Raw genomic sequence first — 20,429 nt, forward strand, 5'->3', positions numbered from 1 at the left:
CTTAACTTAAGGAGCAATGTTGAAAATAATGTCAAAAGACACACGGTATAAGGACACGACAGATATATATAAGTAATAACTGGTATATTTTAAACAACGTAAGAGACATTCATAGATAATTAAGGTTATTTGAAATAATGTATGACAGACGTAATAAATAGTTACTGGTGTGTGAAATTTTGTAAAAGAGAGAAATAAAAATTGTTACTAGTATGTGAAACATTTTAGACATAAAAAGAGAAATTATTACAAGTGTGTGAAACAATGTAAGACATACATATATAAATAGTTACTGGTATGTGAAACAATGTAAGAAATACATATATAAATAGTTACTGGTATGTGAAACAATGTAAGACATACATATATAAATAGTTACTGGTATGTGAAACAATGTAAGACATACATATATAAATAGTTACTGGTATGTGAAACAATGTAAGAAATACATATATAAATAGTTACTGGTATGTGAAACAATGTAAGACATACATATATAAATAGTTACTGGTATGTGAAACAATGTAAGACAAAGAAATATGTGAAATACATAGAAACCGGAATGTGATATAATGTTTAGATATATATTAATACCAGTTCTATACGAATAAATTCCTATAATTTGACAATATAGTGAAAGAAAACAAGTTTAAGGCTTTATATTTTTGGGAAATCCACACGACTGGTCTTTATTGAGATAACGGTATGTGTGATGATACATTCGTTGTGGTAGATCTTACTTTGCCACCTGTGTATCGACATTGCAACAGTACATTTCTTTAAAGACAGAATTATGACCCATCTGATTATGACTGTGTATTTTACTTTAACACATACTACTACTAATTTCTACCCCCTAGAGATGTTTTTTTTTTTTTATATCAAATGCTATTTTTAGATACCAATAAATACGATCTACATAGTTGAAATTCATGTTGAATTCATCATCGGTTTTTAAAAAATATTTAAGATTCATCCATCAAAGTTATAATAGCAAAAACACGTTAACAAGACAAACACAGCTATGTCTTAATGTCTCACCGAGCTATCCACACATCTTAATGGACAGTGAGTGTATAACTCCTATCACGTGATCATTTCTTCTCGTTTGCATATACATGCAAGTGATGACTGTTGAGCGAGATCTGCTTTTAAGAGTTGGATCATTAAACTGATTATAGGATTTTAAATGTAAAATTGACATCCCTAATCTGATAATTTCTACATTTTATACCATTTAATTGATGAATCTGACTGGGACCGAAGAATGATTTCATGACTAGTGATTGTAATACAAAAGTGTATAGGAATTTAACGGTTCAGTTTTAGTTCTTATCGTGTATGAGCTGGTGACAGCTCCGGTGTGACATTTATATGTACATGAAACATCATATGATTTGAAGTAACATCTTAAAGCAAACATTACTTAGCGTTATTACACCCCGATATTTTAAAGTGAATATTTTAGATCTACTGGGAGCATTACGGTGATACAGTCGTATGTAGGAGGCTTAAGACAATACCGTGTGGAACAACATCTTTTGTCTTCGTCTTATTACGACAATATATGATGACAAAATATGAGTTATAAAATATCCAATATTATATGTAAGTTTGTATCAGAAAATATACAGAGTAGCACAGTGGTAACATACTTGCCTTCCACCTAGGCGGCCGGACTTTTTTTTTTGAAAAATCACTAACAAGGGTGTGAAAGTAATACCATATAGAAACAGCCCATACGTTTGTGGGACCTGTTTCTACCCCAGTGGAAAAGCTATTCTAGGGATAAATTGTTTCTTGAAAACGTGTGTTCTTTCACATTATAAGGTAGGGTGTAATGATATGACTCTAAAGTGTAATGCCGCTTATTTATATGCAAAACCGCCAATTCTAGAAATGTGCGCGGATATTACAATTTATTGCTAATCATGACGAACAATGAGCAAGTTCATTATTTTTCAAAGCAATCGATTGATAGAAATCTATATAACATGAAGTATAGTAAAAACAGTTACGGACTATGTTTTGCATGTGTCATCATTTCCTCGACCCCGTGAAGTGGCCTTCAAGTGTTAGCCAATCAAAATGCATTGAACCATGGTTAACTTATTATCAACATCAGTCTGACAGGCTATGATATCCGTCTGGGAAATATAACAATGTGGCTCAATGTGAAACAAACTTTCGTGATACAGATGTATTCATTTAAAATGTGTTTGATAATATACATTAAACGCTCTCGTTAACTTTTTTCAGCAGGCATTAACATAAGTGTTTCCCTTTTAACTCGTTGCGATTTAAATGTTATTTCTCAATAGTATAACATGAGAAAATGCATTCTCAAATAATCTGCTTTGCTTACTATTTATTATTCATTAATATTTATTTATTTATTTATATTTATTCATTTATTTGTTCTTTCATATAACGTTATTACTTTCCGTTAAAACATGCTTATCAAAATAGATTTCTGGGCCAAATCGACAATAATATGTTTATGAAAAATAAAAACATATTTTAAAATAATAAGATTTTATTTTAAGATAATATAAATGACAGCGATTTGTCATGATTTATTACCTTTGGCCACATACTTACACATTAAACATTCGTTAATTGTGCAAGTTTATTGTGATAGTGATGTCACGGTAGTGTTTTTAAGAACACAACGAGACATTAATTCATTGTGTGCTGTTGAATATTCGGTCAGTTATTTGGTGCCAACTTTCCTTCTGAGTTTTCATGCTTTTTATGAACACTTTAAGACCTTAGCCAAACAGACGAGTGCGAAAAGGTTCTGATATAGGAAATTTTTATTCCGATTTGGAAGGTACAGCACATTTATCTTGTGTGTGATTTGTATAGTATATATCATGGAATTATGTCGCTCCTTGGTATTACCGACGAATCATTGAAGGACAAAGCAGCTGTATGGCACAGTTTTGTATTCATAAGTGGCATTAACTGTACACTGTAATGATCAAATTCATTAGACCTGTGTTATATCAACAATTAATTTGAGGATTACTCTAACAGTATATCTAAAAAAATGAAAATATGTCATTCCTGTTATTCCCATGTAAAGTCATTTCAATGTGGACGAACTAACGTTGAGTTTTTGTTTTTGTTTGTTGTTTTTTTTATATATTTTATTCAAAAACAATATTCAACATCAAAAATAAAAATAATGAAAAAAATCGTAGTCGGAGTATCTTTTATTGTTTGTACAGTATAGCTTATATGTAAAATAATGCGTGTGCACTTATTGCTCTTTCATCTTTGTTAGATTTCTTCTTAAATGCAATACACCCAGTTCAAATATATGTCGTCATTTTTGCCATTCCAGGTATTCCACTACAGTCCATCGTGCATTTCATAGATACTTTAGGGTCACAGTTATGTAGCTGTTATTTTGTAACTTGTAATATTAGGACGTATTTGGTGCCAAACATATTTTATCAAATGCTACTTTTCAGACCAATAACAATATATGTTTACGAAACCCTTTCCCCAGTGTCGAAACACTGTGTATAGGGCGTAAGATCTGTACCTGTTGTCCCCATAGTATCACTCGTAACACGAACTAAATTTAAGATCTTATCTTTTCTCTAAACAACTTCCTTCTTCCTAATGTCTCCTTTAACACTGTACTTCCTTCCTTTTGATCTTTGGCTAAGCGTTCGTCCTTGTGAGGAAGTATTTGGGTTCTGTCCCCTGACCGAAAGCTACCAGATGGTGGTTAGCGCTCGGTTTTTTAGGAGTTGGACGACGGTTCGCCCATTGTCAGTATAATGTGTTCGGTTGGATATCTGGCAGAATGCTATAGTTACGCGCCTCCTAACAGAGGATACCGTCCTTTTAAGACCATAGCTGTTGATAAGATTTTATAAAAATACAAAACCTAACATCTTATTGTTTACTTGCTTACCGATCTACTTCCATCCTTTTTAGTCTGATAGGAAATGGCAAGCGAAAAGTAAATGAAACACATTAAAGCATCTCTATGTTTTAATTAAAACCGGAAACTACCTACTGATTAAGGGGAATCTTTCAAGCGGTGATTCAGTCTATATATATAGGTGAGTCGCAGATGATATGCCATGCACGCGTGCGCAAACTTGTTTTGAAGAATGGCGGACTGGCGATCAAAGCCATACATCAGAAGACCGACGTCGGACAGACGTACTGGTTACTGCCCGGCGAAAAAAAAAAAAAAAAAAGGATTGGGTAAAATCACAACACCTTCTACGACTCACAGTGTCAACGTGAGTCTATTTGTCAAAAATAAAAGATAGGATAAGGGTGAAAAGTCACCATGATTGACAGTGAAACTTCTCGGCATTTGATGAACAAGCCCATGCTTTTCTGTTAATCATCCGGGGGTTCTATGTCTAGATGTCCCATAGGGAATCATGATATATAACTTTATAAAGTTTTATATCCATAAGCAAAGAACATGGATATCTCTTTTGTCATGATTAATGATTTATTTAATCAACTCACATAAATTCACAATAAAATATTTGCAACATAGCACATCCAAAATAATGAATATCCGGCCAAATGCTGATCTTTGATATACAATAAAATCACAATATTTCAAATCAATAAAGTATCGCAAATACTTTTGAATAAAAAGACCTACTAACGTGTTAGTGAGAACATCTAAAAGTTTATCAGGATTGTGACTTGTAGCTGTAGAGTTTCATAATAGCTCAATGGATGTCTTATTTTGATGTTAATTAAGAACATGTATACGTACCAAGTGTTTATGAGTTGTAATCACTGAGTTTCATGATAGCTCAATGACCACAAATACTCTTTATATTTAAAGGAAGTTTTTTTTCCTCTCTATCAGTAAGAACTTCTCTTAGTAACTAAGGATTATGACATGTAATTACCGGATCTCATAACTTAATTGACAACAAGTTGTTTAAAAGTTGTGAGCAGGTGTTTGTTGTTACATCATTTATTTGTGAGAGTAACGTAATACATTTCTGAGAAATTAAACGACGTAATTTTCTCACACAAAATAATGACGTAACACTCAATACCTGCTCACAAGAGCAGATAACTCTACATTACGAAAAGACAGAGAAATTCTCGAACTCTCTGTGGAGTATGACTCCTTAGTGTAGAGAAGGTGACTGCGAACCAAGTTCAAACTACATACATAACTGGTTACACGAACCACTGACACACAAAATGGCACCTCTGTACAAGAAAGACATGTCCATTAACATAAGTAAATATATTACATATGTTATGACATCATCAAGAAATAATACATATTTATAAGCATTGTCTCTCGATAATATATTATAATGTATTAATGATCTTTCATTTGATGTGTCATGTGCCAACCAGCCTGCATATCAAAACAAAATGCTCGTCAGATGGTATATCCTGTTTATTGGAGGAATTCGACTTGATTTAAATATGGAGCATTCTGGTCATGCATGCAGTCCACCTACGCACTAAATGTACTCGTTAGCGTTTTCTAACGTCGTCAACAATTACAGACCAGTATCATACCCTTGGCCAGTAATGTAGGTTCTCAATACAACGTAATTGTTTTTCGATATATACATATATGTATATAGTAGATAATTAATTAGTAAGTAGCAAAGACCAAAATGGATACCATTGATGTAAGTCTAGACTGGGCAGTGTGTTCTCTAGGATTTGCCTGATTCTAGTGACTGGTCAGATACGTACGAGGTTTAAAATTGGATATCCAAGACACTTGCGGGAGATAATCTACCTAGTATTAGAATTCAGCTAGGTTTTTAGGATTTTTTGGTTACAGATACTTAGGGGCTTAGATATATCAAATACTGAATAAACGCGGTATAGAATTATGCCGGGGACACCACAGACGGAATGGAGGAGCTAGCTTCGTTTTCTTGGCATAAGCCTAAACTTCGTTAATAAATTTTAATGTTCCTGGTAAAACGCTGTAGAATGCAAAACTGCTGTATACCTCACTTACAATATTCCAGGTTGATGGCGGAACTTCATTTCACCATTTGGTTATATTCGTCTCAATTTTCGAATTTAGTGTTGTGATGGTGTAAATGAAATTTGAAAAATGAAAAAAATTAATGAAATAAAAGTAAATTGACCCCGACGTGATTTGAACACGCAACCTTCTGATCTGGAGTCAGACGCGCTACCGTTGCGCCACGGAGTCGTTGTAAAATTGATCGCAGTGTGGTACTAAGTTCTTATAACGTATTATCATACAACCGTACATCCAATGTATGATGCAATGTTTTACATTAAAAGGTTTTTATGAAATAAAGCCAATATTTCATTGTAAATAATATTCACTGAACCAAGTATCCTGTACATATCTGATCCATAGCGTGTTTGATCACATCATCAATTAGAGATCATATACAATAACATTATATAGTTCTATTAAAAGTAGTTATCTTAAAACCATTTTATTACAAACACGTGATATTTTGTTCGGATGTGGGTCTGGGATAATAATGTATCATGTTTTAATTTTAATCCATCTAAATGAAAAAGTAATAAATGAGTTTATCTTAATTTCTAGCTCGCGTGACGAAGCCCAATGGAGCTATTGATGTTTGAACATCTGTTGATCATGTATAGTTTTCTATCCCAAACCTGAACGTAACCATATAACCAAAACATGTAGAAATAGCTACACTATATTGACACTGGATTTGGGAGTGGGGCTATTAGTTAATGGTGATTGATTTGGTATGTAAGAAATGTAGCGATAACAATATTTTTTGAGGAATACGAAAACTAAAAAATTAAAAAAAACAACAGAATACCACCAAATAACGAAACAATGTTTTTATTTCAAAATTGATTAACAAAGGCAAAATATAAGCAAAAATGTAGATTTGTATGGGGACATCCGAATGTTCCGGGAGAGTAAGCTTGTCCTGCGTCATCGACGACACCTGCCGTACAAGTCTAGGCCAGATCCAAGTTAAGTCGCAATCTAAATGAGAGTTAGGAGGGTGACAACGGAACCACTACCATCTAGTTTTTACATTATAATATTTGTATCATTTACTTACATATCATAAAACAATCAAAATGCTGATGGTATCGTTTACAGGGATGTAGTTACCACACTCAAATGTGGCTTAGAATAAAGTCATCATGCTTTACTATTCCTTGTAAAAATCAAAATCAAACAAACAAAAAAAAGGGTGTAATAGTACATTGTTGTATTAAGCAGGTAATCAATAGATGTACATCTAAAAAATCAGTTTAAAGGAGTCGGGCCTTGCTATAGCAACTGCGGCCTAGTGTCAATTAATGGCCTTGTAAGTCCCTGTTCATATTAATTAACCAATCAATAGTGGATTCAGAGCGATTGTGTTATACGTGGTGGCTGAATGTCGATATCTTAACTGTTCTAATCAAATACTTTTATGATGTTCACGTGATAGTATATTTATGTATGTATATTTATTGACATATGACACTTCAATAAAATAACTCTTGTGCTTGTATTGTTGTGTCCGATTGCAGATGTTACGGATGTGGCTGTTCTATAAATATTGCTGTGATATTTAGCAATTAACAGGTGACGTGCAAAATACACCGCACGTGTTCATTGTCAAATAGGAAGCATAAAATGCAAAATTTTAAAAGTTGGTCATACTATATTAGTAAAAGACAAAATGACCCCGACGTGATTTGAACACGCAACCTTCTGATCTGGAGTCAGACGCGCTACCGTTGCGCCACGGAGTCAACTTATTGAATATAGTGAGTAGGACAATTTAACTGCCTTCCAGTATTGCTTGTTATACAAATAAAGCATTATGATGCAATCTTTGATATCTATATTTAGCCATAAAATGATTTTCGAAATAAAAGTGATTTGTGTTTCATCATACAGCATTTCCATCAATTGATAAACTTTAGTAATGTTAGAGTTTATAACATCTTATTGGTATTTCTTTAACATGTGTGATTTCCAAATCTACAAGTGTGTACAATATATTGTTCATGGGTAAGCTGGAAAGTAATCTGTAGTCCAATACGTTGAAGAACTTACGCAATATAAGAATTAAAACGAATTTAATCGAATGGAGTAAAATGTAATAATTACATCATGTCAATCAATAAAATTGCTATGACCCCGACGTGATTTGAACACGCAACCTTCTGATCTGGAGTCAGACGCGCTACCGTTGCGCCACGGAGTCCACTTGACAGTTCCGTTTATCAAGTTGGCCACTTATACATGTATGTCTGGTTTAAGTACTGCGTGTTATCTATACGCTAAGAAACATCCATTTATAGATAAATATACTACAATATGACGCAATCTTTTTCGGCATAGCTTTTGGTCCCGGATATGACGCGACTGGTGGCGTTACTGGTCAAGATGAAGTATGTGATTGGTCAATGTAGCGGTAAATGCAAAATGCAGATATGCAGTTATAAACGAAACAAAGTTAAGAATGCAAGCTGAATATCTCTGCTGAAACGTTGATTTATTTCACCAGCAGTTTTACATTATAACCACCAGCATTAAAACTATGCCGCTTATCTTAAATGAAATTCATTCTTACATTAATATGCAGTTTTTTTCTTTAAAAACTGTTCATTTTTATATTATGATTATGTGATTCGTATGTGTACACAATGTGGTTTCATAGCCTACAACTTTGTATGAATGCTTCTGTGGTGTCCAAACAATTGCAGAATAAAACAATTAAATCGAATAAAAAGGTAAAGATGTCCAAAAGTTCCATATCGTGTGTGTCATATATATATATATGTACATCTATACTATACAGTATGATGCAATGCTTGACTATTGGCTTAACATGTACACAAAACATATCTTTTATTTTTGTTTCATCATATTTACCTTTAAAAATTATTGATGCTGATGTTTTAAAGCATTACATTAGCTCACTATAGTAAAGAACGTGTATATGGAATTATGGATTGTACAAAAGACATGCAATATATGAACACCTTTTAATACAATTAAGAGTTAGATACAGTAGAGACAACCATGAATTAAACTGCATCATACAGCTGTCTCGTCCTAGGATTTGTCAGTGATGTCATGGATACCATAAAGCTTCTCCATCCTTCAAGGACTCGTCAGTGATGTCATGGATACCATAAAGCTTTTCCATCCTTCAAGGACTCGTCACCGATTCTAGAGACATCATACATCTGTTTGGTTCTTCTGGGACTCGTCAATGTTGTTAGGGACATCATACATCTGTTTTATCCTTCTATGACGTGTGAGTGATGTTAGGGACATCATACAGCTGTTTGGTTCTTCTGGGACTTGTCAATGTTGTTAGGGACATCATACAGCTGTTTGGTTCTTCTGGGACTTGTCAATGTTGTTAGGGACATCATACATCTGTTTGGTTCTTCTGGGACTCGTCAATGTTGTTAGGGACATCATACATCTGTTTTATCCTTCTATGACGTGTTAGTCATGTTAGGGACATCATACATCTGTTTGGTTCTTCTGGGACTTGTCAATGTTGTTAGGGACATCATACAGCTGTTTCATCCTTTTACTACGTGTGAGTGATGTTAGGGACATCATACAGCTGTTTCATCCTTCTATGTCTCGTTAGTGATATCATACAGCTGTTTCACCCTTTCATGACTCGTAAGTGATGTAAGGGACATCATACATCTGTTTCCTCCTTCTAGGACGTGTTAGCGATGGTAGGGACATCATACAGCTGTTTCACCCTTCCATGGCTCGTAAGTGATGTTAGGGACAGCATACAGCTGTTTCACCCTTCCGTGTCTCGTTAGTGATGTTAGGGACATCATACAGCTGTTTCACCATTCCATGACTCGTTAGTGATGTTAGGGACGGACATCATACAGCTGTTTCACCCTTCCATGACTCGTAAGTGATGTTAGGGACATCATACATCTGTTTCACCCTTCCATGTCTCGTTAGTGATGTTAGGGACGTCATACATCTGTTTCATCTTTCTAGGACGTGTCAGTGATGTTAGAGACATCATACAGCTGGTTCACCTTCCACGACTCGTTAGTGATGTTAGAGACATCATACAGCTGGTTCACCTTCCATGTCTCGTTAGTGATGTTAGGGACATCATACAGCTGTTTCACCCTTCCATGTCTCGTTAGTGATGTTAGGGACATCATACAACTGTTTCACCTTCCATGACGCGTTAGTGATGTTAGAGACATCATACAGCTGTTTCACCTTCCATGACTCGTTAGTGATGTTAGGGACATCATACAGCTCTTTCACCTTCCACGACTCGTAAGTGATGTTAGGGACATCATACAGCTGTTTAACCCTTCTATGACGTGTGAGTGATGTTAGGGACATCATACATCTGTTTCACCCCTTCTATGACTCGTTAGTGATGTTAGGGACATCATACAGCTGTTTCACCTTCCATGACGCGTTAGTGATGTTAGAGACATCATACAGCTGTTTCACCTTCCACGACTCGTTAGTGATGTTAGAGACATCATACAGCTGTTTCACCCTTCCATGACTCGTAAGTGATGTTAGAGACATCATACAGCTGTTTCACCATTCCATGACTCGTTAGTGATGTTAGAGATATCATACAGCTGTTTCACCATTCCATGACTCGTTAGTGATGTTAGGGACATCATACAGCTGTTTCACCCTTCCATGTCTCGTTAGTGATGTTAGGGACATCATACAGCTGTTTCACCATTCCACGACTCGTTAGTGATGTTAGGGACATCATACAGCTGTTTCACCCTTCCATGTCTCGTTAGTGATGTTAGGGACGTCATACATCTGTTTCATCTTTCTAGGACGTGTCAGTGAAGTTAGGGACATCATACAGCTGTTTCACCCTTCTAGGACGCGTAAGTGATGTTAGGGACATCATACAGCTGTTTCACTCTTCCATGACTCGTTAGTGATGTTAGGGACATCATACAGCTGTTTCACCCTTCTAGGACGCGTAAGTGATGTTAGGGATAGCATACAGCTGTTTCACCCTTCCATGTCTCGTTAGTGATGTTAGGGACATCATACAGCTGTTTCACCCTTCCATGTCTCGTTAGTGATGTTAGGGACATCATACATCTGTTTCATCTTTCTAGGACGTGTCAGTGATGTTAGGGACATCATACAGCTGTTTCACCATTCCATGACTCGTTAGTGATGTTAGGGACATCATACAGCTGTTTCACCTTCCACGACTCGTCAGTGATGTAAGGGACATCATACAGCTGTTTCACCCTTCCATGACTCGTCAGTGATGTTAGGGACATCATACAGCTGTTTCACCCTTCCATGACTCGTTATTGATGTTAGGGACATCATACAGCTGTTTAATCTTTCTAGGACTCGTCGGTGATGACAGTGACACCATACATGTGTTTTATCCTTCTGAGACTTGTCTGTAAGGGCCTAAAATGTTGACAAATATGAGTCTATGTCAAATAAATGTAAGAATCTGGATGATGAGGTCAATGGTTCAAATATCTTAACAAAGTATGATTACACCAATAGTTATGGAGGCCGGGACTGATATTTATAACACGGGTACGTTAGGTACAGTATCTATGGAGGCCGGGACTGATAGTTATAACACGTGTACGTTAGGTACAGTATATATGGAGGCCGGGACTGATAGTTATAACACGTGTACGTTAGGTACAGTATATATGGAGGCTGGGACTGACAGTTATAACACGTGTACGTCAGGTACAGTATATATGGAGGCCGGGACTCATAGTTATAACACGTGTACGTTAGGTAAAGTATATATGGAGGCCGGCACTGACAGTTATAACACGTGTACGTTAGGTACAGTATATATGGAGGCCGGCACTGACAGTTATAACACGTGTACGTTAGGTACAGTATATATGGAGGCCGGGACTCATAGTTATAACACGTGTACGTTAGGTACAGTATATATGGAGGCCGGGACTCATAGTTATAACACGTGTACGTTAGGTACAGTATATATGGAGGCCGGGACTGACAGTTATAACACGTGTACGTTAGGTACAGTATATACGTGAATCCTTTTTTCCATTGATACGCATGCGGCATATCGTGGTATCTTAACATTCCTGGTTTATATCAAAAGTCCTTATAAGTGATGATTATTTACAAATGTGAAAAAAATATATCGGTCCAATTGTACGAAAAAAGTTAACATGACCCCGACGTGATTTGAACACGCAACCTTCTGATCTGGAGTCAGACGCGCTACCGTTGCGCCACGGAGTCCACAGTTCCTGGGGTCTACTGGGTTGTACGAGCTATCACTGTGTGGTATTCACCTATAATATATATATATATATATATACACATATACACATCTATACTATAAAGCATGATGCAATGTTTGACATTCTTATTTACATGTACATCAAAGATATCTTTTATTTTTGTCACTTCATATTTTCACTTTCAAAATCAAAATGTTGATATTTTAAAGCATTACATTAGCTCACTATAGTAAATGAATTGTCAGACGCGCTACCGTTGCGCCACGGAGTCCAAACCTACATTATTAGACTGGGTTGTACGAACTATCACAATGTGGTATTCACCTATAATATACATTGTATATGTACAGCTCTACTATACAGTATGATGCAATTGTTTGACCATCGCCTTTACATGTACATAACATATATCTTTTATTTTTGTTACTTTATGTTTTAACTTTCAAAATTATTGTTGTTGATATTTCAAAACATTCCATTAGCTCACTATAGTAAAGTCGGTGTATAATTATTTATTTATTTATTTATTATTTCAATAAATACAGTACAATCTTTACAGATGCCATTTGGTCCTGATAAGTTATGATTATGTCCAGCTGTGAAAAAAATAATGAAAGGTATGTAAAACATTACATGACCCCGACGTGATTTGAACACGCAACCTTCTGATCTGGAGTCAGACGCGCTACCGTTGCGCCACGGAGTCTATATTAACAGTAAGTGTATTGGATAGGACGGCTCTCACAGCTTTAATCACTGTATGGTATTCACCTATACGCCTAAACTGGCAATGTTGATATTGTGATTATTAAGTTCTAATACATAAGAGGAGACAGAGAAAACTAATATAATGTTGAACGAGATGTCCAAATCTGGATGTTATGGTTCTATTACCATTTAAATCAATATGTTCGATGTTGGATTTCAAAACAACATCAAGCACATTTGTGTATTCAGTACAGAGTCAATATCCAAATTAATTAAAAGTACCATACGAGTAACGATATACCTAGGACACAATTCAATCCACCAACAATGTCTACCACCTGGAATCTCAAAAGCTTGTACAAAACACACAACATATAAGCAAATATTAGTACAAATGGTGTTACTTAAAAACAGAGAAGTCATAATTAAACTGTGTCAGCTGTTTAGCTTTTCTAAGATCCCTAAGTGAGCAGGTCCGATTCCAAGGATGTGCTGGATGAAACTCAAAATAGAAAGTGATGTCAGAATCTTTCAAGTGACGGATATGTCATCAGGCGACATACACGTATACGTCGCATGCATTTTAATATACGCGAAACGGCAAGAGCCTTTTTAATCGATATCAATAGTCCTTGGTAAGTGCACTACATAACAACTTAATTTTTTTTACAAAATATGTAAAAATATTGAAGCAAAACAAAAATAGAAATGACCCCGACGTGATTTGAACACGCAACCTTCTGATCTGGAGTCAGACGCGCTACCGTTGCGCCACGGAGTCTATTTATAAGCATATTATTGAGTAGGATTTAACTGTCTATACCAGTATGATGCAATCTTTGATATCTATATTTAGCCATACAATGATTTTCAAAATAAAAGTAATTTGTGTTTCATTATACAGCATTTCCATTTAAAGATAAACTGTAAGTCATTAAGTGTTTACAACATCTTATTGGTATTTCTTTAGTGTGATTTCGAAATCTACAAGTGTGTACAATATACTGTTCATGGGTAAGCTGGAAAGTAATCTGTTGTCCAATACGATGAAGAGCTTACGCGATATAAGAATTAAAACGAATTTAATGGAATGGTGTAAAATGTAATAATTACATCATATAAATCCAATTAATAAAATTGTTACTGACCCCGACGTGATTTGAACACGCAACCTTCTGATCTGGAGTCAGACGCGCTACCGTTGCGCCACGGAGTCTACTTGTACATATGTCTGGATTAGTACTGCGGTAAGAAACATCCATTTATAGATACACTATACTACAATATTACGTAATCCTTTTTATCCTTATTTAACAATAAAATGTTTTTTTTTCATCTTATATGAAATTAATTCTTATATTAATATGCAGTATTTATATGAGTCCGTTTGCAAAGTCTATGTTTCCTTTTGTATTGTTTGTTGTCTATGTATATACTGCAGTATGGTGCAATATTTACTTTAAACAATCAAAAGTATACAAGAGGATTTGGTAATAATGATGCAATAGTTGATAGCCTTATTGAGTTGAATCGTTACAACTGATCACAGGGATTCTCAAGTCCCTGTGTAACTGACCTCCAGCATTACGATGATATTCCTATATCAACCACAGGGACTTGAGAATCAGTCTTATTCTCAAGTCCCTGTGTAACTGACCTCCAGCATTACGTTGATATTCCTGTATCAACTGTGAGTTTTTTTCCATCATACAAAATATTCTATATTTCAAAACACGCCATTATAAGCTCATCCTTATACGTTGGAAATTCGCTCACTGTTTTTTCTCCAAAATATAAATCATAATGCTCATAATATTTGTGGTGATAGTAATATACGCTACATAGTTTAACAATGCTATTTTTAGCCCTCTTTGGTTTAAAGTATTCTGCTGAAATATAACCGCGCTAATAGCAATTTCTTTATCAGCGATCGAGGAAATCGTTGTGTGCGCGTTAATTCATGATTGCGGTAATTTGTTAAAATTAGAGAGCACTATATTTTAAGTGCATTATCAGTACAGAAGTGCCGTGAAGACGACTGATATGATACATATTTAACGACCTTGGCATGATACTACGACTCTCACACAGGTATAACAAGGTAATTAGGGATAATTAATTAAAAAATTCTATAACACGATTCTTGACACTTTTAGAGCTTAATTATTTCTACCTGAACATATTACGTATGGTTCGCGCCTAGGTACCCAAGCCATGTATTTAAAGAGAAAGTAGTACATACGTAATCAGGTATTTCATGTTTTATACGGTGCTATAACAGACGAGGGTTGTTTCGTTATTTACTAATGTACGCTATAAATAAATGCAGCATACAAATATAATTATTAGTAAGTTACAATTATAAAGCTATAGTGTAAATAATTTTGAAGTGACACATGCGTAAATTACAAAATGTTTCGACATTGTTTATATTATATAATTACATTTAAGATGCTACACCTCCGACAGAGTGTAATAAATTGTTATTATTTTGACAATAAATGACATTTAGTCTATATATGTATGTCTATTTAAGACATACAAATAAATATTATCCGTCGCGAGAAATCACGCTCCTCCGCATGTTGTCAGCTGCGAAATGTAAAGCCTTCTTAGTGTTACCCCTTCGGCCCCATTTCGCATGATTGATACAAATGTGATTTATCAAACAAGTTTAAGCCAGTGAATGGTAAATAGTCAATCTGCAATCAATACATATCACGAAAGAAGTCTTAACCATTTATTCAATCGCATCATATACTTACAGTTTTCAGTAAAGTTGAAATGGCTTCATAAGTTGTAATAACTTGTGCCAAATCCTATTTGCAAATATGTGTAAATAAATTATGTTTAAAGTAAAGTAAAGTTGACAACAGACGGAACATTAAACATTGCCTCTCCAGCTAAAACTCTGCCATTATCGTGCACCTGTTCCGATTCTATTGTCGTTTTTTCATAATTCCACCTGTCTGTGCAGTCTCCGATTGAAAGCCTTCCCTTTATTCGTTTTCATAATCTAATTAACACTTATTTCATTCTTTTCTGGCCTTCCTCGCTTCTTAGTACGATCGCAATTACTCGTTTGTGTTTCTGTCTTCGACGCATGCGCAATCAGTATTTCATTCAATATGGAGGCGGAGCGAAAAGGAATGTCTTCGGGACGCAATTAATTAGTTTTACTGTTTTATTTTTGAAGACATATAAGAAGATGACAATTCATTGGGTGGTAATAGTGTAAAGTGAGTAACTTTTATTGCTGAAGAAAAAATGATAAAAAAATACTATTTGTCGGAGGTGTAGCAACTTTAAATGAAAAAAAAACTAAATGATCCCGTTAACAATAGTTATGGAGGACGGCGCTGGTCGTTATAAAACCTGTTTTGGTATGCATGGGAATCATTTCATACATTGTTATATAATATACATTACACATGCGGCATGTAGTAGTATCTAATATTACTGATTTTTATCAATATCAATAGTCCTTATAAGTTATGATTATGTACAAATGTAAAAATATATATATCGGTCAAATTGAACGTAAAAATTGCATATGACCCCGACGTGATTTGAACACGCAACCTTCTGATCTGGAGTCAGACGCGCTACCGTTGCGCCACGGAGTCCATATGTATACGTGGTCGGACTGTTCTAACAGGCTTATCTATGCGTAAATGTGTGGCATTGGTACTGATCTCTGTAGAATATTTACACTTACTCACTAGTATCTACCGTACCGTGCCGTACACTAGTAAAATATGAGGTCACACTCATTTTTAATCCCATTTAACACTATAAATCAGTAATTGAATTAAAACAATTTAATTTTCTAATAATGTAAATAGTATACAATAAATACATTTATGACACAGTGAATTCGAAAAAAGTTTGTCCTTTCTGAGCACTTTTTGTTTTAATTTTGACCTTATTTAGCCTTTATTTTACCGATTTTTAATGAAAACTACGATTCCGTTTTCATGTATTTATTCGCTTTTTATTTTGTATCCAATCGGACTTTTTATCACTGACGAATCATTTCAAGAAACTACAATTAACTGAATAACAGAGAACACCGACATTAAAACGAAGTCGTAATTCTAACTCAAAATAGACCAAACGGACAAAAAATTAGATTTACATGAAAACCTTGAAAAAGTACAAGGACAAACATAACCAGGTGTCCCAGCGAGAGTACATGACATATAAATCTAGGTCAAATCGACGACACCCGCCACGCAAATCTAGGTCAAATCGGCGACACATGACATACAAATCTAGGTCAAATCGACGATACCCGCCATTCAAATCTAGGTCAAATCGACGACACTCGCCATACAAATCTAGGTCAAATCGACGACACCCGCTTTACAAATCTAGGTCAAATCGACGACACTCGCCATTCAAATCTGGGGCAAATCGATGACACTCGCCATACAAATCTAGGTCAAATCGACGATACCCGCCTTACAAATCTAGGTCAAATCGACGACACTCGCCATTCAAATCTAGGGCAAATCGATGACACCCGCCATACAAATCTAGGTCAAATCGACGATACCCGCCTTACAAATCTAGGTCAAATCGACGACACTCGCCATTCAAATCTTGGGCAAATCGACGACACTCGCCATACAAATCTAGGTCAAATCGACGACACTTGCCATTCAAATCTAGGTCAAATCGACGACACCCGCCATACAAATCTAGGTCAAATCGACGACACTCGCCAAACAAATCTAGGTCAAATTGTCGAAACCCGCCATACAAATCTAGGTCAAATCGACAACAGCCGACGTCCAAATCTCGGTCAAATTGTCGACACCCGCCATACAAATCTAGGTCAAATCAACGACACTCGCCATAAAAATCTATGTGAAACCGACAGCACCCGCCGTACTAATCTAGGTCAAATCGACAATACCCGCCATACAAATCTTGGTCAAATCAACGACACTCGTCATACAAATCTATGTGAAACCGACAGCACCCGCCGTACTAATCTAGGTCAAATCGACAATACCCGCCGTACAAATCTAGGTCGAATCGACGACACTCGCCATACAAATCTAGGTCAAATCGATGACAACCGTCATACAAATCTAGGTCAACTCGACGACACTCGCCAAACTAATCTAGATCAAATCGACGACACTCGCCATACAAATCTAGGTCAAATCGACAACACACGACGTTCAAATCTAGGTCAAATTGACGACACCCGCCTTACAAATCTAGGTCAAATCGACGACACTCGCCATTCAAATCTAGGTCAAATCGACGACACTCGCCATACAAATCTAGGTTAAATCGACGAAACCAGCCATACAAATCTAGGTCAAATCAACGACACTCGCCATACAAATCTATGCGAAACCGACAGCACCCGCCGTACTAATCTAGGTCAAATTGACGACACTTGCCATTCAAACCTAGGTCAAATCGACGACACCCGCTTCACAATTATAGGTCAAATCGATGACAACCGCCATACAAATCTAGGTCAAATCGACGACACTCGCCAAACTAATCTGGGTCAAATCGACGACACTGGCCATACAAATCTAGGTCAAATTGATCACACTAGCCTTACAAATCTAGGTCAAATCGACGACACCTGCCGTACAAATTTAGGTCAAATAGACGACATTCGCCAAAAAATCTAGGTCAAATCGACGACACCCATTTTACAAATCTAGGTCAAATCGACAACACCTTACATACAAATCTGAGTCAAATCGACGACACCCATTTTACAAATCTAGGTCAAATCGATGACAGCCAACATAAAAATCTAAGTCAAATCGACGACATACAAATCTAGGTCAAATCGACGACACCCGCCATACAAATCTAGGTCAAAGCGACGGCAACTGAAATACAAATCTAAGTCAAATCGTTGACACTCGTCATACAAATCTAGGTCAAATCCAGGTTGAGTCACATTCTCAAAATATGAACTAGTGTGTTGACAACGGAACCACTAAGTCGTCCCTGTTGGTTAATACTATAAAGATCGATGTAAACAGTTGATGTTGAAGAGTCTGAAGTGTCATTTATTTCAAGTTCTACAGAGTATATCCGATCGACAAGGTTTAATGATTTTTTGTCTTGAAAACTAGAACAAAAAACAAGACGGCCAACATAGGGGAACAGTTTATCGCCATGGGTTTACCAACCTCTGATGTATGAGCTGGTCACCATAGAGTACTCAACAAAGATGCTGTCGATTAGACTTATAACGCCGTTCGTAAAACAAAGCTCTCGTCACAAGAGAACTGCTTCCCCTACCTACGATGTCCCAATTACTTAGATATTCAAAGACATGTTCCATTTTCACGATTTCCGTGTCCAATGGCGATTACTGACGGAAAAATAACATCATCAGATTAGAGAGATGTTGGTTGCTCTCTTTTTTTCCAAACTTTGAAAGATAATTACGGTTTTGTTATTACTTCGGTATTCTCTGTTGTTTTTATGTAAAAACGTATGATAAAAAAGAAGCAGGTGTTCTGGATGCATCTCTGTTTTGAACATCTATTTTATACTTAATTGGTCATGCATATCATTATACCCTAATAGATATTCAAAAGTCGTATATCAGTGTTGATATTAATACATAGATAAAGAAAATTACTTGATACTTTTACATGATAATATACACATGTACAACGGTAATTTCTCTGATATTATATACAGTGTATACAGACTATCTGTTTTTGAAAGACCACCCAAATCAGCATTCCGTGGCAGTTCGAAGTGAAGGGATGTAAAAAAGGTGTGCCCAGGAAAGCTGTTTCTGTTACATTCGCTTCGTTATCTAAAACATTGATTGTAATATTCTAGATAAACTTCAGAATTGTCAGTATGTTTATGATTAAAAATGTCGTATTTATGATCACAAATCCTGTTGTAAATGCGTTATAATTTTACAGACAATAAAACATCTAACATTATTTTGGGGATTACATACCTAGTACATATGACGGAACTGAGAAACAGCAACACTAAGTATGTACTATGTAGCAAGATCTTTGCTTTCCTTAACCAAACTCAGATATCTTGCGTCACCTTGGGAACCCATAGAGTAGACCTAGTTACCTTGCCGTCGAAACGGGAACCTAAACTAGACTTGGCTACCTTGCCGTTGCCACGGGAACCTAAACTAGACCAGATTACATTGGCGTCGCCACAGTAACCTAAACTAGATCTGGTTACCTTGTCGTCGCCACAGTAACCTTAACTAGATCTGGTTACCTTGCCGTCGCCACAGTAACCTTAACTAGATCTGGTTACCTTGCCGTTGCAACGGGAACCTGAATTAGACCTAGTTACCTTGCCGTCGCCACAGTAACCTAAACTAGACTTGGTTAACTTACCGTCACCACAGTAACCTTAACTAGCCCTGGTTGCATTGGCGTCGCCACTGTACCCTAGTCTAGACCTTGTTACCTTGCCGTCGCCAC

General features: G+C 36.0%; 8 non-coding genes across 8 annotated transcripts; all 8 read right to left on the bottom strand.

The window, feature by feature from the left end:
- Positions 1-6,124: 6,124 nt before the first annotated feature.
- Positions 6,125-6,196, bottom strand: Trnaw-cca. Its single transcript has one exon. It is a non-coding gene; the product is annotated as a tRNA-Trp (tRNA).
- Positions 6,197-7,680: 1,484 nt separating this feature from the next.
- On the bottom strand, positions 7,681-7,752 carry Trnaw-cca. The gene has a single exon. It is a non-coding gene; the product is annotated as a tRNA-Trp (tRNA).
- A 386-nt stretch (positions 7,753-8,138) lies between these two features.
- On the bottom strand, positions 8,139-8,210 carry Trnaw-cca. Its single transcript has one exon. It is a non-coding gene; the product is annotated as a tRNA-Trp (tRNA).
- Positions 8,211-12,184: 3,974 nt separating this feature from the next.
- On the bottom strand, positions 12,185-12,256 carry Trnaw-cca. Its single transcript has one exon. It is a non-coding gene; the product is annotated as a tRNA-Trp (tRNA).
- A 636-nt stretch (positions 12,257-12,892) lies between these two features.
- Positions 12,893-12,964, bottom strand: Trnaw-cca. The gene has a single exon. It is a non-coding gene; the product is annotated as a tRNA-Trp (tRNA).
- Positions 12,965-13,675: 711 nt separating this feature from the next.
- On the bottom strand, positions 13,676-13,747 carry Trnaw-cca. Its single transcript has one exon. It is a non-coding gene; the product is annotated as a tRNA-Trp (tRNA).
- A 363-nt stretch (positions 13,748-14,110) lies between these two features.
- On the bottom strand, positions 14,111-14,182 carry Trnaw-cca. The gene has a single exon. It is a non-coding gene; the product is annotated as a tRNA-Trp (tRNA).
- Positions 14,183-16,520: 2,338 nt separating this feature from the next.
- Positions 16,521-16,592, bottom strand: Trnaw-cca. The gene has a single exon. It is a non-coding gene; the product is annotated as a tRNA-Trp (tRNA).
- Between the last annotated feature and the right edge of the window lie 3,837 nt (positions 16,593-20,429).

This window comes from Pecten maximus, chromosome 2 (assembly GCF_902652985.1).
Source record: "Pecten maximus chromosome 2, xPecMax1.1, whole genome shotgun sequence".
In the NCBI taxonomy this organism is placed as follows: domain Eukaryota; kingdom Metazoa; phylum Mollusca; class Bivalvia; order Pectinida; family Pectinidae; genus Pecten; species Pecten maximus.